This window comes from Oncorhynchus mykiss, chromosome 12 (genome assembly GCF_013265735.2).
Source record: "Oncorhynchus mykiss isolate Arlee chromosome 12, USDA_OmykA_1.1, whole genome shotgun sequence".
Classification (NCBI taxonomy): Eukaryota; Metazoa; Chordata; class Actinopteri; order Salmoniformes; family Salmonidae; genus Oncorhynchus; species Oncorhynchus mykiss.
The window spans coordinates 73,878,581-73,892,560 of NC_048576.1; positions in this window are offsets into that span (position 1 = coordinate 73,878,581).

The window sequence follows — 13,980 nt, forward strand, 5'->3', positions numbered from 1 at the left end:
GTGTTGAATATGTGAAAATACAATTATACAACATGTGAGTCAGTCAAACAGAGGTGGTGTTCAGTTCTCCTTATTTTCCCCGTCCTTTAAACATTTGGGAAATAGCAGCTCAAAAGTTGCCAAAGAAGCCATAGTCATATTGATGAAGTTTAACATTGATATTGGACTGGGAGGACTTTTAATTGTTGTGAGAGAAACAACAGTCAGATATAGATTTTTGTCTGACTTGGCTCATCCAATTACAATGGTTCATTAGGAAAGCTTCAACAGAGTATAGCTTTCAGTCCTGATGACGCTTTCCTGTGCAACTGTTACTATCTAGAAAAAAAAAAGAATTATGTGGTAATTCTATCGCCATATTGGATTGAAGCATAATGCATCACTATTTCATAACCTGTGGGCTATGTCTCTGTGCCACTGTGACAATCATAAAATGAAGCATTGTCAGTAATACCCAACCTAGCCTTGTCCAGAACCAAGCTCCCCGAATCAGAAAGCCTGTTGATGTCAATGGCTGTGATCGAGAGCGTCAAAACCGTGATGTATCATGGGTAAATTGTGACGGACTGACTGACTGATATCCAAAATAATATTGACTAGTTATTTAGGATGCAAGGTGATTTGTAGATCAGTCCGTCTGACCTCGCCTTTAACGTCAGCTCAAGTCACATTGTGTTTGTCACATTCTTTGTAAACAACAGGTGTAGACTAACAGTGAAATGCTTTCTAACGGCCACGTCCCTACAACGCAGAGAGAACAGAGAAATACTAGAAAGATAAGAACACAAGGAATAAATACACAATGAGTGTAACTTGGCTATATACACTGAGTACCAGGACTGACTGGATGTGCAGGGGTACGATGTAATTGAGGTTGATTCTGTATGTACATGCAGGTAGGGGTAAAGTGACGAGGCTACCGGATACATATTAAGTAGAAGCAGTAGCGTATGTGATGAGTCAAAAGAGTTGGTGCTAAATGGGGTCAATGCAGACAATGCAGGAACTATTTGGTTAACTATTTAGCAGAGGCATTGTCGTGCCTTCGTCACGACTGTGATGTTTGTTGTGTGTGGACCATGTTAATTCCTTAGTGATGTGGACACCGAAGAACTTGATGCTCTCGATCCCCTCCACTACAGCCCCGTCGATGTGGATGGGGGTGGGGGGGGTGCTCGGGCCCGTCAATGTGGTGGGGGGGTGCTCGGCCCCGTCAATGTGGATGGGGGGGTGCTCTGCCCCGTCGATGTGGATGGGGGGGGGTGCTCGGCTCTGTCGATGTAGATGGGGGGGGTTCTCGGCCCCGTCGATGTGGATGGGGGGGTGCTCGGCCTTCCATTTCCTGTAGTCCGTGATCAGCTTCTTTGTCTTGCTGACATTGAGGGAAAGGTTGTTGTCCGGGCACCAAATTGCCAGGTCAATGACCTCCTCCCTATAGGCTGTCTCATCGTCATTGGTGATCAGGTCTACGACCGTGGTGTCGTCAGCAAACTTAATGGTGTTGAAGTCGTGCGCGGTCCCGCAGTTGTAAGGTGAAGAGGGAGTAATAGGAGGGGACTAAGCTCACATCACTGAGGGGCCCTCGTTTTGAGGGTCGGCATGGCGGATGTGTTGTTGCCTACCCTCACCAGCCCGGGGGTGGCCCGACAGGAAGTCCAGGATACAGTTGCAGAGGAAGGTATTTAGTCCCAGGGTCCTGAGCTTGTGATGAGCTTGGAGGGCACTTTGGTGCTGAACGCTGAGCTGTAGTCAATAAACAGTATCTCCCCCAAGGTGCATATCGGTCCACTAATACAGGACTAGTAAAGGCACTACTTTTGTGAGATTTTTTTTCTATATATATATATATATTTTTTTTTATAAAAACATTTTTTTTTCAATTCTGATGTTTCAGGGGATGCTGCAGCACCCTCAACACCCCTACTTCCTGCGGCTATGACGGTTTGTGTCAAGAACTGCAATGCTGCTGGGTTTTTCACGCTCAACAGTTTTCCGTGTATATCAAGAATGGTCCACCACCCAAAGGACATCCAGCCAACTTGACACAACTGTGGGAAGCATTGGAGTCAACATGGGCCAACATCCCTGTGGAACGCTTTCGACACCTTGAGTCCATTCCCCGACAAATTGAGGATGTTTTGAGGGCAACTCAATATTAGCAAAGTGTTCCTAATGTTTGGTATAGTCAGTGTATGTGCATACTGTATTCTCGACATAGCTCATCCTATATAACTAATGCAGTACATACCTTTTTCTTATTTATACAGTGAGCTCCAAAAGTAGTAGAATAGTTTTTTTTTTAACATTTTACCTTTATGCAAGTCAATTAAGAACAAATTGTTATTTTCAATGACGGCTTAGAAACAGTGGGGGGCAGAAGGACAGATTTTTACCTTGGCAGCTCGGGGATTCGATCTTGCAATCTTTCGTTTACTAGTCCAACGCTCTAACCACTAGGCTACCTGCCGCCCCAGTGACTTTTGCTGGGCTCCGTACTCCAGCACCTTTCATTTGAGGGTATTTTCATCCATATCGGTGAACAGTTTAAAAAGGACACCACTTTTATACATAGTCCCTCCATTTCAGGAGACCAAAAGTATTGGGACAAATTCACTTATGTGTTTATTAAAGTAGTCAAAAGAGAAGTATTTGGTCCCATATTAATAGTACACAATGACTACATCAAACTTCTGAGTCTACACATTTTCTGGATGCATTTTATTTGCTGTTTGTTTTGGATGTGTTTCAGATTATTTTGGGCCAAATTGAAATGAATGATACATAATGTATTGTGTCATTTTGGAATCACTTTTATTGTTAAATAAGAATAGAATATGTTTATAAACACTTCTACATCCTCGAGGATCCTACAGATTATGCATAATCCTGAATGAATAATGAATAATGATGAGTGAGTAAATTCACCATTACAATAGCATAGGAGTACATGACAAATACACTTTTATATAATTTCTTGAAATGTAACATCCAATAAAAGTGTAGCAGCTGGAAGCCAGCGTAACATTTTAGCCGTTTCGGCTAATACAAAATTCCCCAGCCCTCCAAGGAGTCGTGACAGCAGCGTGATTTTGAGGTATGGCTAAACTACCGCGACTATAGCCAACCCAAACCAGGTCAGTTCCACCCTTCAGGGAAACAGAATCTGCTGGTTCTTATTTTAACCTTTAATTTGATTCAATTCAATAAGAAAGATGATATCATACTGAGGCACTCAAGCCCTGAAATGAGAACCACTGCCTGTAGGTGATGCACCTGACCTGTCCAGGTATGTTACATGGAGATGACCTCTATGTGAACTGTACCCATGGATGGCGTATCAGCTATGCCAACATTGCCAATAGCCGAACGCTTCAGTGGAAGATTATCTGAGTCAAGTATGCACGCACGAACGCACCCACTAGACCTTTGAAACCATTAGAAACGCGCAAAACAAATGTAATTCTGTTATCTATATAATATGTTTGTCATGGTCATATAGGCCTAGGCTACTCTTAAAGCGTTATTGATCTATTCCCTTGTTATTCCTGTTTTTGTGTGGGCGGGCGGGTTTACAGACAATGCCAATCCGAGTGCTTAAACTCATGTTCTCTGACATGCCCAAGACGCATAAAGCATCACCACGGAGAACCCACGCGTCCCGCCTCCCAATACCAAACACCTCATATCAGTTAACCCTTCCGGCATACTTTAACACAGAGCACCACCCACTCATTATTAGTGGCTCTATTTATGCATATGTGCTTCGATTATAATGTTTGGACATGTCTGTTGGATGTACGTCATACCGTCTATTTCCAACACAATTGCCGATGGAGGGGTTCGTGGTTCCTTGGAACGAGGATGGCCAGGACATCCGACACTTCCTCAGCCCCGGTCTGTCGCTCGTGTCCATGGCATTAGAGCGCTCTATCCCTCGGTGGTGTTTGCGGTCGGTGTCGGAGTATCCCCGGTGTTTGATTTTGATGGGGGTCCGTGGCTGCCTCCAAAGATGTTGCGGAGGCTTTAGGGTCGCCTGCTCCCGGGGAACGGGGAGCGAGAGAGATAGGCTCTTTTTCGAGCATGGTGGTGGTACTTCCATCATAGTGCAAATTCAAATTTCCCTTTTATATCTCAACTTATTGACACAAATAATAATATGGCTATATATTCTTTGACTTCAAATTACTAACCTATTAATGTCCATCATTGCCACTTAATCGTAGCCTACCCTGTATTTGGGTAGACAAAAGTGACCAAGTCAAGTGCAGTCCGATGTTATATGTAATATTCTAAATAATAACATTGAAACCTTTCGACAATTATCACAGTGGTACTGTCAGGCAGAGAATGTGACTAATTTCACCCAGAAAGTGTCTTTCTTTTTCCTACCGTTATCCAATTAAATTCCCAACCAAAAGTTAATCTCTCTTCTAAATGAAAAACGCTTCCCTTCTTTTTTGCTTAGAGCTTCGCCAATCGTTAAAGTATCCGTCTGGTAGGTGACGATAGCCACTCGCCGGTGCTTCAACCTGAAGTTTGACGCCTTGTCGCCCATTGCGCACTGGATCACTTTAGTTACAGAACAATGTATTGCTTTTATCAGCTCCTTGTTGCAAAATCACAGACCGCCGGCTCCTGTGCGACGCGGGGTATTATTGCTGCTCCCGACTGCACATGTCTGTTAAAGCTCGCTCGTAACCGCTCCGTCTCCAACTGTAGCCATAAAAAGTAACAGAATACCGTTGTGCATCTGGAACTACATAGGTTGAGCCGCACGCGCGGAGCCCACTGTCTCGACTTTCCCCTCTATTCAAATGTTTGATCCAATTATTTCAGTTTGAGATTAAATTAGACCTCGAACACTAGAACATCTCCATTAATTACATAATTTCGGTTGCCTTTGGAGTTGTGGTTGTGCCTGTATCCAAAACCCACGCGATGTTATTTTCTTTGCCGCTCTTCTTCGCACAATGCATTATCAAAATAAAAGGCTACCAGAAAAGCATTGACTGTCGAAGTCCTGTAGTCGCTGCTTCCATTATCTCTCCATTGTCACGTCTGAACTCCAGATTGACAAATGTTACATTAACCATAACGCATCATCAACCCCTCCAGTCCACCGCTCTCTCTCTCTTCTTTCTCGCTCGCTTTTTTCTCTCCAGCAAGCCCACACCCGCGGCTCGGGTCCAGTTGGTTTATCTCTTTGGATTGAAAGGAATTTAATAATGAATTATTATTTCCCTCATGTTGCTTTCTTTTCTCGACAGTCAATTTTGTGCAAGCGCATTTGACGGTATTCTCCTGAAAAGCCCTCGACATAAAATCAAAATAACTGATGTATTTTAATAGGCTACAAAATCGTTTTTCACCACTGTCTGCTTTTAGTGCACTGCCGACGTGGTCAAAAGTGTAAACCGTAGTAAATGGATAACCACCTCTCACAAAACGCGCTATTTGTTGTATCCGTTTTAGCTATTTGTCGCAGTCGTTCCACTGATGCGAGCTGTCACTTAGATTTCTCTGACCGTTTTCAGCATAATTGGATCATATCTGGACACGCAGGGTTGAAACCAAGAGCAGTCTCAATGCATGATGCGTTTGTAGAGCGCTTTCACAACTGCATTTCTACAACCTTCCGTTAATCATATTATCGTCTCATCTGCTGATGCATAATGATCAGGGATTCTCAGCTCCACTTTTTATTCAATCTCCGGGCAATGCTATGGCACCGTGGGCCATAGAATTAAGTATTTGTAATATCACATATGAGCACGTCTACTTACCCATAAAGGCATTAAACAATTAGATTTTTAATCTGCAGAAATTCTCTCACGTCAAACATATTTTTTTGCTTATCAGTTAGATATTCTACAGCTATGGAGAGATGGCTATAGGCTACGGGAATAATTTAAAGTCCCAGTGCAGTCAAAAACGTGATTTTCTGTGTTTCAAATATACACAACATGACCAAAAGTATGTGGACACGTGTTTGTCAAACATCTCATTCCAAAATGATGGGCATTAATAGGGAGTTAGTCCATTGCTGCTATAACAGCCTCCACTCCTCTGGGAAGGCTTTCCACTAAATATTGGACATTTGCTGAGGGGACTTGCTTCCATTCAGCTACAAGAGCATTTGTAAGGTCAGGCACTGATGTTGGGACTGATGTTGGGTGAATAGGCCTGGCTTGCAGTCAGCGTTTCAGTTCATCCCAAAGGTGTTTGACAGGGTGGAGGTCAAGGCTCTGTGCAGGCCAGTCAAGTTCTTCCACACCGATCTTGACAAAGCATTGTCATGCTGAAACAGGAAAGGGCTGTTGCCACAAAGTTGGAAGCACATAATTGTTTAGAATGCTATTATATGCTGTAGTGTTAAGGTTTCCCTTCACTGGAACTAAGGGGCCTAGCCCGAACCACGAAAAACAGCCCCAGACCATTATTCCTCCCACCAAACATTACAGTTGGCACTATGCATTGGGGCAGGTAGCGTTCTCCTGGCATCCGCCAAACCTACATTAATCTGTCAGACTGCCAGATGGTGAAGCGTGATTCATCACTCCAGAGAATACATTTCCACTGCTCCAGAGTCCAATGGCGATGAGCTTTACACCACTCCAGCCAACGTTTGGCATTGCACATGGCGATCTTAGGCTTGTGTGTGCGGCTGCACGGCCATGGAAACCCATTTCATGAAGCTCCCGACGAACAGTTATTGTGCTGACGTTGCTTCCAGAGTAAGTTTGGAACTTGATAGTGAGTGTTGCAACTGAAGACAGGCAATTTTTACGAGCGTCAGCACTCGCCTGTCCCATTCTGTGAGCTTCTGTGGCCTACCACTTCGCGGCTGAGCAGTTGTTGCTCCTAGACAATTCCACTACACAATAACAGCATTTACAGATTCAGATAACTTTTAATGTCCTCAGATGAAATTCATCTTGCAGTAGTCATAAAACATATCACATCTAAAAATGATAATAAGTAGCAAAGGATATTTACAAACACATAGGCAGGGTAAGTGCAGTTTCATAGTGAAGTGCCAAGTGCAATTAGTCCAACATTTTGCAGGGCCGAAATTTGATGAACTGACTTGTTGGAAAGGTGGCATCCTATGACGTTGCCATGTTGAAAGTCACTGAGCTCTTCAGTAAGGCCATTCTACTGCCAATGTTTGTCTTTGGAGATTGCATGGCTCTGTGCTCTAATTTTTACACCTGTCAGCAGCGGGTGTGGCTGAAATAGCCAAATCCACTAATTTGAAGGGGTGTCCACATACTTTTGCATATATAGTGTATTTCCACACTGAGGATGGAATAGTACTGTGAAATTGTGAAAATGATGAAAATGCAGTTTAGTGTAAGAGCTGTTTGAAAAGAACACCTGAAATGTCTGCCTGTTTTGTTGAGATGAAGTTTTGGCCTGCAGTATAAGTTAATAGATCAATAACAAATGGAGTTTCAAACCTTTCAGGTTACATATCCCTCCCATTAGGCTCGTCCAATTAGTCCCCTCACTCAAACCACTCCCAGACAGTCCTAGCAAAATTCTTGCTTGAGAAATTGTTCTTTGCTAAGAAGATATTTTTGTTTATTTTTGTCATTAAATTAAAAAAAAAAAAAAAAAAAAACAGTAAGGTACTGAAATTGTTACCCAGAAATGATTTGATATTGAGATCATTGATCAGTGGCGACTTGTCTTTCAGGGCAGGTGGGACATATTTTTTTGGAGGGGGGGGGGGGCTTGACTGTTTTGCATGTTATTTTGGCATTAATACGAGTCACACATCAGTTTGCAAACAATGTAAAAATATATATATATAATTTAGTTAATAAAGCCGCATACAATCATGGTCTCTTTTTTGTTTTCTTGAGTAAGGCAGCTCCAAAATGTAGGTGTTTCAACCTAGCTCAGTGCTTTCTGTTGTGGTGGGGCAAGCCAGCAGAAAATAGGAGTGCTGTGCCGTGATTGGCTCAGTGTTCTGTCACTCATGGGGGAAACTAAGTCACCAGTCCTTAGTAAGGGTAGACATCGAAAATTCTAGCCCTATGCGTCCTGCCATATATTTACATTAGTAGTTCCCTTCCAAGAAGGCTCAAGGTCATTGGCCACAGATAAAATGACATCAAGTCACGTTATATGTACAGTAGCTTTGATTAGACTGATCATGTCAACATCATACTTTCACAATCTTATCTAGCAGTCACATCACAAATCAAGTTGACAATCTACTGGCAAATCCTTTTTAATCCTTGTCATATGAAGAGAAATAATGAAGATAAATTATAGATAAAATGTATCGCTGCTCATCGGCCACTGGACATAAACATTACACAACAAGTTGGAAATTGCAAATTCCACAATGAGTGGTTTGGAAGGAACCGGTGACTGTGGCTAACCGCAAGCATTGCAACTGGGAAGTCGGAATAAATGAGTTCAAACTGAGAAAATATGTTTTGAACGGTCATCCAACTCGGAATTGTCAATCTTTCTCTTTCTCTTTCTTTGATGACAAAATTTCCCCAAGAAGAACCACTGCGCCACCTTCCTGTTTAAGAGAGCACATCACCACAACGTGTGTCCAAAAATGTCTTATACGGTGCTGCATAAATGATGTAATATGCCAGGGAGATATGTATACTGTAACTAAGAAAGTAATAGAAAGTGTATGTTGTGTAGTAAGCTGTTAGTTGCCCATGTGCCTCACCCTAATAATTTGGTCTATTTTCACCTCAATTTAACCTTAATTTCCCCTAACATTACCGTTCTGACTCAGTGGTGCACATATAGCCTATAATCTGTTTATGAGAAATATCATCATCTAATATTGTAAGAGCTTTCATTGTCTTCTTATTTGCCCCCTTTATTTATCCTATGGTTCTGACTTGGTGTACAGGGAAAATACTTTACGAGCAGCCCATGTTCTGCATTCTGTCGCTGTACATTTCAAAAGTGATGAACACATAGTTATATTTTTTATTTAACTAGGCAAGTCAGTCAAGAACAAATTCTTATTTACAATGACGGCCTACACCGGCCAAACCCGGACAAAGCTGGGCCAATTGTGTGCCGCCTTATGGGACTCCCAATCACGACCGGTTGTGATATAGCCTGGAGGCTGTCTGTAGTGAAGCCTCTAGCACAGAGATGCAGTGCCTTAGACCGATGTGCCATGTCCGTTTTAGCTCACTTGTTAGTCTTAATTGAAAATACGGAATGCCTCTTATCCACGCATTGTTCCTTCAATTGTCAGTAGAAACCACATTTGTTTAAGCAAGTTAGCCATATCAGCTATGTTTTTTAAAAAGGCTGTAAACGAGGCTGAATTAATTGTTTCGCTGCCAGACAAGGCTCCGCTGACAGCCAGGTGTAGCGGTGGTAAGGATTCACTCCATTGTGCTGGAAAGAAAGCTCTGCTATAGGGACAGCTTTATTTAGGCCCTAACAGTTTGTGGGCACCGATTGTTGCCGTTATAGTGCAATTCATGTATTGTTTAGTGTTGTGTTGTGTAGTGGCTTTGCTGGCAAGCATCTAAAAAATGTGGGAGGAGTTTGCCCCACCAAGATTTACATGCTAAAATCACCACCGATTGATATAAAAACAGCTGCATTGGGCCTTTAATACAAAAATAATGGAACCTTGTGTATTCACAATTTACAAGTCTAAATGAATTCTCCAAATCATAACCAAGATACCTGAGCCCTGTAACCACAGGACAAGGAATCTACACAGAGTCAAAATAATTACCCAGGGATGCAAACCCAGATCGACTCCAATGCTTCCTACCGTTGCTGGATGTCCTTTGTGTGATGGACCATTCTTGATACACATAGGAAACTGTTAAGCAGTCATTGAACGCGAAGAACCCATCAGTGTTGCAGTTGAGTCATTTAGCAGACACTCTTATCCAGAGTAACTTACAGTAGTGAGTGAATACATTTTTCATCGAACCCACAACCCTGGCGTTGCAAGTGCCATTCTCTACCAACTGAGCCACACAGTAACAGTTCTTCACACAAACTGGTGCTTCTGGCACCTACTACCATAACCCATTCAAAGGCACTTAAATATTTTGTCTTGCCCATTCACCCTCTGAATGGCACACACACAATCCATGTCTCAATTGTCTTAAGGCTTAACAATCCTTCTTTAACTTGTCTCCTCCCCTTCATCTACACTGATTGAAGTGGATTCAATAAGGGACATCAATAAGGGATCATAGCTTTCACCTGGAAAGAGCAGGTGTTCTTAATGTTTTGTGTACTCAGTTTAAATACTGTACCTGCTATGTTGATGAGGTAACATTATGAACACTACCATAGATACCTGATATGCTTATGTCATGACGTTGCCCTCTTTGGGTACAGCAAGCACCATCCCCCGCTCTCTGCTTCTACAACCAGATGGCTGTGGTCAGAGTGAGGTCGTAAATTCCTAGGGAAGACCCTGCCATATGGCCACACAGTATAGAGAGAGAGAGTGAAGTTTCATAGAGAACAAAGGAATTTCTTCCACCTCACAGAACTTGAGGTCCGAACAACGTTTACGTTCCGGAGAAGGTATAAAAGATCGGTGAAGAATCCAGCTACGAACTGGTCCGTTTGTTACAACTTGGGGAAGCTCATGGGAGACGGTGCGACCACATTACCATAACGCTGTTTATATAATAGCCTCAGATATGAGGTTTACATCTAATTGTTGTATAAGATGAATGAGTGAGGATGATCCTGTTTGTAAAATGGTGTAATGTGATTTTGGACTGTTTAATGAAGGAAACTCCAATTCCCTTTTGAGTTTAACTAAATCAGAGGACCGCCCATGAGCCCAGTTGGGGTCAGGCATCCTGGGACAGCCCCTTTTCTGCAATTCCGAGTAAAACCCAACTTTGAGAAATTCTCAGTAGACCATGTTTCTCTCAATCACGGGAGGACAAAGGTTGCAGACCATTGCTGAATATTTTAACCACCATACCACGTGGTTAAACTCTTAGACTATCGATACCAACAGAATAAGAACAAGTCTTTGATATTAATTACTAGTCTACAGCTAGGAATTCGGTATCATTGAACGCGAAGAACGACAACCGCCGAAACAACATGAATGAATGTCGCTCTGAACTATCCCCTCTAACAGACAGAGAGAGAGAGAGATGGACAATTCTACAAAATAAACAAACTTTTCAACAGTGATCAAGATGACACACTGAGCGTATATATATATATATATAATATATATATATATAATATATATATATATATATATTGATTGCGATTGTTCCCGAATGAGTGAGCGTTCATGTGCAAAGGATTGGCATTTCAATTGTTATAATTATTAACTCTGTAGTGACTTCTCAGTTGACCCCACTTCCCTTTTGTCTAACAAGCCACCATGCCAGTTTAGCCCACTAGGGCACATTCCCCTATCATTTCTTGTAACTATATTGACTTTGTTGGTTTGTTTATGCATTTCTGTGAATTACTTAGTTAGTAATAAATACATGATTTAAGACAACTGATGTATGGATGACTCAGTGAAGACTGGGTTCGTGCAGATAACCAACAATTTACGACGTTTGGAATGAGACTAAGGTGAGGTAAAATAAATAAATCATTAATTCGAAGACTAATTGATCAGATATAAAATATCTGAAAAGTTATTTAAGGAAATTATAACTTTGTAATGTGAATATTTTCCTTGGTGCCTCGACTTCCTATTTAATTAGTTACATGATTAATCAGTTTAATCGCGTAATACTAATTACAGAGAATCTTTGATAAAAAACCAAGTCTTCAATTTAATGATAGTAAAGACACGACACTTATGAGGAAATGTTATAATCATTACCATACAAATCCTTATAAGTCCTTATAAAAGCTACCATATAAATGCTGGATGTGCTAATGAGGTACCATTATAGACACTACCCAATGAATTCCCGGCTATACTGATGAGGTAACGTTATATGAGGATAAATAACCTGCTGGTAAGTGAGACAGGAAGCCATGGGAATTATATGAGTTTACTAGATTAATGATAAGTGACGATCCATCCAGACCAGCCTTGCTGACTGAACTTTCGTAAACTATATTACCTGCTGCTGGCGAAATACCATGAAGGTTATTCACATTTAGAAATCACCTGTAGAAATCTCACATTAGTCCTCTGAATATAGTGTACGCATGTCTGTCTGTCTCTCTGTGAGAGTGAGCGCTCAACATAAACGTGTGCCTGCTGGGTATTTGATGTTTTGGAATATTGATATTAAGATGATTCTGGTAAAGGAGCGCGCTCTCTCGCTCTTTGATGCATCACCAACACATGAAAGTCTCTATTTATATCATGACAAGAAAAGCCCTGTGTGTCTGGCCTCTGTCCCAAGTTGTGTGTAGTCAAGTGTGAGCACCAGGGAATTCTGGGAATTGTCTGTTTGGCCTCTGTCCCAAGCTGTGTGTAGTGTAGTGTGAGCACCAGGGATTTCTGGGAATTGGACCTCCTCTTAGGGAGGACAATGAAACATTAATCCACACTACTTTTCTGACAGTGAAGAATAGTCTTGCCTGGCCACTAACATTGTGTGTGTGTGTGTATCAGTAAATGTGGTACTGTAGGACAATGGGTGGTGGAAGGTAGTCCATACATGCTCATATGCCACCATGTCAATGCAGCCATGCATAACAATGTAATAATGTATTTTGGTGGAAGGTAGTCCATACATGCTCATATCCCACCATGTCAATGCAGCCATGCATAACAATGTAATAATGGATTTTCTTCCAGCGGGGTATCTGATGTCATTTGTATAAACCTAGAAATAAACTCAGTGTCAACATTTTATTTTTCTGCAGTGGTGGTGAAGGAGCGTGTTCATATAGGCTATGAGCCCGTTACCGACCGGCATCCTCCTTTAAAATCCATTTGAAACTGCAGTGTCTCTGTGTGCGTCTCTGTGTGTGTGTGTGTGTGTGTGTTTGTGTTCCAGGGCCGAGGTGGAAAAGAAAGATGACGTGATCTAATGTATTAGGAATGGGAGACCTTGAGACTGTGGTTTACTTTGGGGACCAGCTGAGCAACATTTATGACTTTTAAAGTCCAGATAAGTAGATTTGGGAGCTTCTTAGGACCATATTGATGAGGCTGAGGGGCTGGAGAGGATATCTGAGAGCAAGATCCAGTAGCTGACCCATCCACAAGGCTGTCCAATTTCCTCACTGCCGCTCCCCCATCTCCCCATCCACTGCCATGGCTTCTGTTTCAAACACAATTAGCAATGATGCTGATACTGCGTCTGTATGGAACATGGGCATTGAACACCATGGATGTGACACCACTGAAATGGGGAGTACATGGCAAAGCAGTTGCTTTTTATTTTAACTTTGGAACCAGAGGGGCTGGACCCATTGGCCACCACATGGATTCCTGATTAATAAAACATTGCAGGCAGCCTTACATTTTTCACATCGCCTAACAATGCTTTTATACAGTCAGCAATGCAAATGGAAAGGGTGGTTTAAGAGGTATTCATGCTAAAAACAGCTCCATTATTTGAATGTGATTAAGAGTATGATTTGTAAACCCCCCCAAAAGTCTCTGGTTGATTGAGTGTTCAATTGTCATTTCACTATACTGATTATAAACCGCATTGATCCTGCAGAATAGCAACACTTCATGTCTAAGTGTAGCACAGGGAGAACATCTCTCTGCTGATATTTACAGTGCAGTCCTCATAGCGCTTCTCCCACCCTCCTGTATTTTGGAAAATCACAGGTTTCTGCAGCAACTGTGTGCAGGGTGACTGCGTGGGTGGAAATATGAAAGGCAGAAATCTAAATGTGTCTGACACCGTCCACTGAGCCGCGTTTGGTGGTTCCCCCAGAGCGCTCTGGTTACAGACAGCAGGCACCACAAGAGAGATGAAAGGCACTAAAAGTATCAAATACACAAAATGGAGGTGTGCAGATTTGTTTCCAATATGCTAAAAGGATGCA